Source organism: Schistocerca serialis, unplaced genomic scaffold (assembly GCF_023864345.2).
Source record: "Schistocerca serialis cubense isolate TAMUIC-IGC-003099 unplaced genomic scaffold, iqSchSeri2.2 HiC_scaffold_1298, whole genome shotgun sequence".
NCBI lineage: Eukaryota > Metazoa > Arthropoda > Insecta > Orthoptera > Acrididae > Schistocerca > Schistocerca serialis.
In genome coordinates this window covers 114,460-121,300 of record NW_026047511.1, presented here as the reverse complement: position 1 = coordinate 121,300, position 6,841 = coordinate 114,460, and positions in this window count along the sequence as shown.

The following is a 6,841-nucleotide window of genomic DNA, read 5'->3' as shown; positions in this document are numbered from 1 at the left end:
TCAGGTGGAAGTTTGTGGCCTGTTGGCCTTTACTCCCCTGGGATGATTGATGAGTCTTCTTTCTTGACTTGTAGGTTGTTCTGTACTGGCAAGGAGTGCCGATAACCTATTTTCTGTATTTGTCGGTGTGACGACTTTTCTTTTTCTTCCTGGCTGTTGTTGAGGGCCCTTCCTCGGTTGGGATGTTGTGCAAAATGCATCCCGCTTTGTCATACTCCCCGTTGACGAGAGCGATGATGATACAGCGCATCTGCGCATCTGTGAAGATAGGGTAGGAGTCAATCAGATTGAACTCCTCCCTAGAAAGACCCAGAAGGCCTTCAGGATACCCGAGTGGGCGATGCGGGAGTTGTGGTTTAGGATGGTTAGGAGGAACGAAGGGATAAGGGTTGTCGTGGTGGGGGTAAGTACCGTCGCGAAGCGATGCAGCGATCTTCTGCGTCACAGCGCTTGCGCTGTACATGTCCGGAAGCGGGAGGAATGGGACTTCTTCCCACTCGTCTTCGTGCGCTGCTGCCTCGGTGTCCGTCTTGGGCTCCCCTTCGGCAGGCACGTCGGTCTGCGTGGCCACCGTCGCAAACTTCTTCTCTCGTGGAGGAGTCGTCTGGCTGGCGGTGTCGACCGCTGTGGCGGAAGCTGCCTTGGCTGAGCGAAGCTTCTGCGTCAGCTCAGCAATCTGACGCCGAGCCTCGCCCAGTTCCGCCAGCATGGCCGCCCTCTCTTCCGCCATGGCGGATTTGAAGGCGGACATGGCTTCTTCTACGGCGTCGTTGAGGCGCCTGGTGATGACGTCTTCTGATCGAGTGACCACCTCTTCGCGTGTGGTGGTCACTTGCTTCTGCGTCTTCTCTGGTCCGCGCCAATTTCTCCTGTACGCGCAGGAACGGGCGTTAGCCGCGTGTGCGCCACCGCAGTTGGCGCATGTGCAGGGGGCGTCCTTCGGCTTCTTGCAGTCGCGTGTGTCGTGTGCTTGCGCACACTTCAAACACGCGACTGCTCCGCTGCAGTGCTTGGCGACGTGGCCAAGCTTTTGGCAGCGAAAGCACTGCGGTGTAGACTTCTTCTTCTTCTTCCCGGCTGGTCCTGCTAACGTGAGCAGCAACTCAGCCAAGGCAGCAGCTTTGCGTCCACTTCCGCGTCCCGACATCACGAGTAGTAACAGCGACAACGAGCTAACGTGTACTCTCCGCGGCGCAGCCGGGGTGGGGGTGCTTTATGGGCTCGGGTGCGGCGGCCGGTTGCGCGCGCGCCCCATTGGTCGGCGGCCGCAACAGGGCGAGCTGGTAAAGGTGCGGCGGCGGCTGGCGGCGGGTGCCACTGTGTGGGGAGACGCTGACTAGAGCGGAGCGCTTGCTACTGGTGTTGCTGCTGCCGTACGTTGGTTCGAGATGCCGCCCAAGACTAGCGGGAAGGCCGCCAAGAAGGCTGGCAAGGCGCAGAAGAACATTTCGAAGGGCGACAAGAAGAAGAAGCGCAAGAGGAAGGAGAGCTATGCCATCTACATCTACAAGGTGCTGAAGCAGGTGCACCCTGACACGGGCATCTCGTCGAAGGCGATGAGCATCATGAACAGCTTCGTGAACGACATTTTCGAGCGCATTGCGGCCGAGGCTTCTCGCCTGGCGCACTACAACAAGCGCTCGACCATCACGTCCCGCGAGATCCAGACCGCTGTGCGGCTGTTGCTGCCTGGCGAGCTGGCCAAGCACGCCGTGAGCGAGGGCACGAAGGCGGTGACCAAGTACACGAGCTCCAAGTAAGGAGGTGGCTCTGGAATGGAAGGAAGGATGGAGAAGGCTCCTCCGTTGCGAGAGCGGCAAAACGGCCCTTTTCAGGGCCACCAACTTGCCATTTGCGGGAAGGGCGGAATTGTTGTTGTTGTTGTTTGTGTGGACGGCTGTGATGTGATGTATGTGTGCATTGTGATTGTGGGTGGGGGGGGGCGCGTCAAAGCGTGTTGCGGGGTACGGCCACGAGGTTGGTCGCCGTGGCGTGGAATGGTGGCACGCCTCGTTGGAGTGGTTTTGACCCATTGGTGTTGGTGTGTGTGTGTGTGTGTGTGTGTGTGTGTGTGTTACCTGTCTGCGAGGGGGGACAGTGCGATCGGCGACTTTTGTGTCACCGTAACGACGGCCGTTTGCGGGTTTGTTTTTTGCACATCATACATGGCGAGGGTGAAATGTGAAATGTTTTTGTTTGGTTTTTTTTTTTGTTTTTTTTTTGCCGCCCACTATTCCCTTTGCTGTACGCCGAGTTTGACAATGGTGCGACGTAACTGCAGCGTGGAGGTGTGTGAGTGACGTTGAAGTGAACGTGCCATTAAGACGCATTGTTGTTGTATTGTACTGTACGTGTACGGCGACACGCACGATGATGTACCATTCGACTCTGATTTTTGATAGCCGTGTTTGACTGATTGCGTACGACGCACGCACACCGATGTCGTCATTCAAGATGCACGCGTGTCCAGTGCAGTACAGTAAGCGCGACGCTAGACGACGACGACGGCGGCGGCGGTCGTTTGTTTGGCGAATGTCTGTACACGTGTTTGTCTGTGTCCATCCGGTATGTATTTGTTTGTTTGTTTGAAAGTGTTTTGTGTGTCGGTGACGTGGTCCGATCCGTCGCCCCCTGAGTAACTGTCGATCGGCGCGATAGACCGGCGTCACGCAACTGAACCGAAGTCGTGGGCACACCCGTCATACTGTTGTACACCGTCGCGCTGAGAACGGTAACGAAAGGTTGACTTTGATCGGTCGAATGTCTGGGCAGAACGTGAGGAATGAGGCAAGAGTGCAAGGAGGAAAGGACAGAGGGGGGGCAAAAGAGAGAGAGGAAGGGAAAAAGGGGAGAAACGCATTCGTAGAGCAACGGAACGTTCCCGTGTCGGAGGCGTATTGGAGCCGCACTGAAATGCGTTTAACGGCGGCGCGGCTGCAAGTGTCTGCCGTGGTGAACGTTACCTTTGACGGCTGCATTGGGCTTTGCCTTTGCTTTCGCTTTTCGCTTTCCCGGATGTACGTAACGTTTGTTGATATGGTTCTGAGGAAGAGTGTATGACAGTGCCGTGCCGTCCATGTTCGTGTGCCCTCCCATTGTGTGTATGCTATTGTCTGTGTACTTGAATGATGTATGTAGGTGTTAGTGGACATGTTTTACCAGTGGGGGGAAATGGATGTCACGGTGGAGATGACGCACCCTCCGTACAGAAAGGTGTCGAGAAAGTGAGTGTGTGTGTGTGTGTGTGTGTGTGTGTGTGTGTGTGTGTGTGTGTGTGTGTGTGTGTGTGTGTGTGCGCGTCCGTGAATTGGCAGTGTTTGGAGGTGGGCGTGCCCTGCATGTGGCCCGGAAGGCTGTTCGTTTGGCGGTAGTGTTGTGTGGACAGGGGAGGGGCATGCGTAACGCTGCTGGCATGGCATTTCGGGAGATGGGAGGGGGCAAACGAGGAAACGAGGAGCGGCGGCCAAAGACGGGACGGGGAGGGGCGCGGTGTGGGTGGCTTGCGCCTGTGCTCGGCGTTGTGGTTTGTGCAAAAGAGGAGGAGAAAAACAATGAGTTGCCAGGGAGGGGAGCGGTGTTGTGTTGTGGTTGTCGTGGTGTAGCCGCAGACGCGGCTGTCAGTGAACGTGGCGAGACGGACGGATGCGCGGAGGGGCGGGGGCGGCGCATTTCGCCGGTGCCGTGCCGTGCCATGCCTGAAAGCCGCGTGGTCGCTGTGTTGTTGGTGGCGTGGGGGCGAGGAGAGTACCGTACGGGTGTGCTTGTGCGCCGGAAATGGCACACTGCGCCTGCCCGTCTTGGAGGCTGATGGCTGTGGTGTGGAAATGGGGCGCGGTGATGTTGAAGCAGTTGAAGAACAGAAAAGAAACCAAGAAGAAAACGGAAGGCGTGATGCGGCGGTGGTGGTGAGAGCGGGAAAAACAAAACAAAACAAAAGAACGAAAAAAAAACAACAAGAAACAAAAAAGAAAACAAAAAGTCTATCAATATTAAAATGTAAATGGAAATGGAAATGGACCCAGGTATAACCTCCCTGCACAAATAGCAGAGAGTCCGATGGTAATAAAAATGTGCCAGAATGTTAACGTCCCTACAAAACAAACCCAATGATAATATTAATGAAAGAATGAACCGTATGTAACATTGCAACAGACACAATGAAACCTGATAAATTGTATAAGGGCAGCAGCGTTGACCTTTGGCCCTGTATTCAGAATAAAAAGAGCCAAAGATCGTTACCCCAATGAAAAAAAAAGACACTGAAACACGTATGTAACATAGCAGCGATGGCGAGACATTGTAGCATCTGTGACCAGAGAGTTTGCGCTGGACTGCGCGAGTGTTGCGAGCGGTTCTCAGTCAGTCAGTCAGTCAGTCAGTCAGTCAGTGAGTCGTTGCGAGTCTGTAGCTCTGTGTAGTTGAGGGCTGTACTCTGTCAGTAGTCGTCGCGTGCAGTACGCTAATAGTCGTCATGCAGAGCGGTCGGTCAGTAGTAGGAGCCGAGTGCGGTTGTGTGATGTAGGCGGTCGGCAACACTGGTCAAGATGGTGAATAAGGTATACTGCTGTTAATTAATATAATCATTAGATAGTGAAAAATTTCATTTATTGTAATTATTCTCCAACAAGTTCCCCAATAATAATGTTTATTTCAAAAGCATTTTTCAAACATTTAATGTTTTATTGAACTAAAGAGTTCGTTGCACTTCACATTTCATTCCACTTCTTTGAAGAAAAATTTCACTAAAATCACAAAAAAAGAGAATATTATTATTTGCAATGCAGTTCCTCCAAGCGCTGCGCAACAACAAGAGCAGAAATGTGACATCCATTTATTCGGAGGTAAGACTTTAATTCTGATTGTTTTGCACAGGGCCAAAGACCGATATTTCGGTTTAATTGAAGTTTCTTGTCACTGAACGGACTTTAAATGTTGTGAAGAATTTATATTTGAGTCAGATTGCGAATTTCACATTTTTGTTGCCATTTTCAATACCTCTCATTGTGGGCGAGGTTACAATTAGCGCAATGTCCATTAGCATCCGAAAATAACATTGTCCATTATTTGAAAGTTTGCGGGGAGGTTACAACACACACAAAAAAAACAAAAAAAAAAAAAAATTGCATTTATATCCGCTCCTCAATTGTAGATACCCCTTACACAGCTGTGTGCAATGAATGAGTGCTGGCTGGTAATTAATTGCACTCCTTGGAGGGAAATGCCATAGGAAGTGGTCTTTAAAAAGTGAATGTTTTTCGTTAAAAGACAAAAGGTACTTTAGAAAAAAGTAATAGTGGGGCGTTTGTTGTTGAACAAAGTAAGTACAATGAACATACGTTATCAGATTTGCGCAATGCAGCTTCACACTACCTTTTGATTATAACACAATATACTATACATCGTCCCGAACCGTGACCAGAGTCGCGAGACGAGCAGAGCACGCCGCCGACGCCCGCTCAGTACAACCGTCCACCCGCTACTACTGTCGACCGACTACTACCTCTCCCGACTCGCGCTACAATATATATAACAACTGTTCCCGGCGACCCGGTGCGTGCCACTACTGTCGTCTGGCGCGGTCCAAGCGCCGACTAGCAACGATAAATAACTCTCTGGTCAGACAGAGATGCTGTCATGCCTCGCCATCGCTCTGGTAATGGAACACGCAGTGGCGGAGCCAAAGACTGTGTTGTCGAGGTCGAGTGCGAGCGGGAAGAGAGGCAGCGTCGGCACGGAGATGCAAGCGAGCGCGAGACGCACGGGTGCTGCGGCGTGGCGCGTTTGCGGTCGGCGCCTTTGGTGGCAACGGCCGGGACAAGCAGCGGTGTATGGTGTGGTGCGGGGCGGACAGGGGCGGCGGTGGACGGGGAGGAGGAGGCGGCGCGACGACGGCATGGGGGCGAAAACGGGTTCGGGGGACGGCGGATGTTGAGAGGCGTCACGCGCGGACAGGACACAGACACAGACACAGAGACATACAGATTGGAAAGGGAGGGTGCGCGGTAGTAGTTGGGAATGTGCGTACCGTGCGGGATGGGAGTGGGCGAGGAACACGGTCGTGGCCCCCTGTTTTGGGTGCGTGTGATGACGTCGGTGTGTTGTGGGAAGGGAAGGTGCTGTGGCGGCGGCGCGTAATGGGCGTAGGCCGAAAAGAGAAAGGAACGTGGGCAGTGTGTTGGCAAGCGTCGGTTCGACTGCGACGTTGATGGGCAGGGCAGGGCAAGGTTAATGGTGGTAGGAGTAGGCGTGTGGGCGCAAAAAAATCTGCCGCTGCAGGCGGTGCCGTAACCGCCATGGCGGGAAGGAGAGAGGGCCAAAGAAAGAAAGAAAGAAAGACAGAAGGAAAAAAAAAAAAAGGAGGGGGGGGGCGAAAGTGGAGAGGCGGTGGTGTGAGAAGGGCGGGGGCGGAAGGAAGGCAGGAAGGACAAGAGGCGAGGCGACGGCTTGCTTTGTGTATCGGTCGGTCTCTGGCTATGCTTCGTTTTCTGCAGCAGGGTCGGTGCGCGGCGTGGCTCGCGGCAGTGGGAACGCCTGGCGGCTGGACGGCCAGCAATGCGGTTGGATGGGCGGCCACAGCACCGCACCTGTGCCCGAGGAGGAGACGCTGGCGGCGGGCCCTGAGGTGAGGCCGGCTCGGCTGGGGCTGTGGATGTGGATGTGTAGGTGTGCGCCGCTGCTGCAACAACGAGTAAAACGCGAGAAGAAGGGATGGCGGTAGAGAGGAGAGGAAAAAAAAATAAAAGGTCGTGTTGTGTTGATGCGCAGGCAGACGCGTACAGAGAGACGAGCCCGGTCTGCAGCAGGGTGTGGCCGTGCCGAGTGCAGAGCAGCGGCGGCTCGG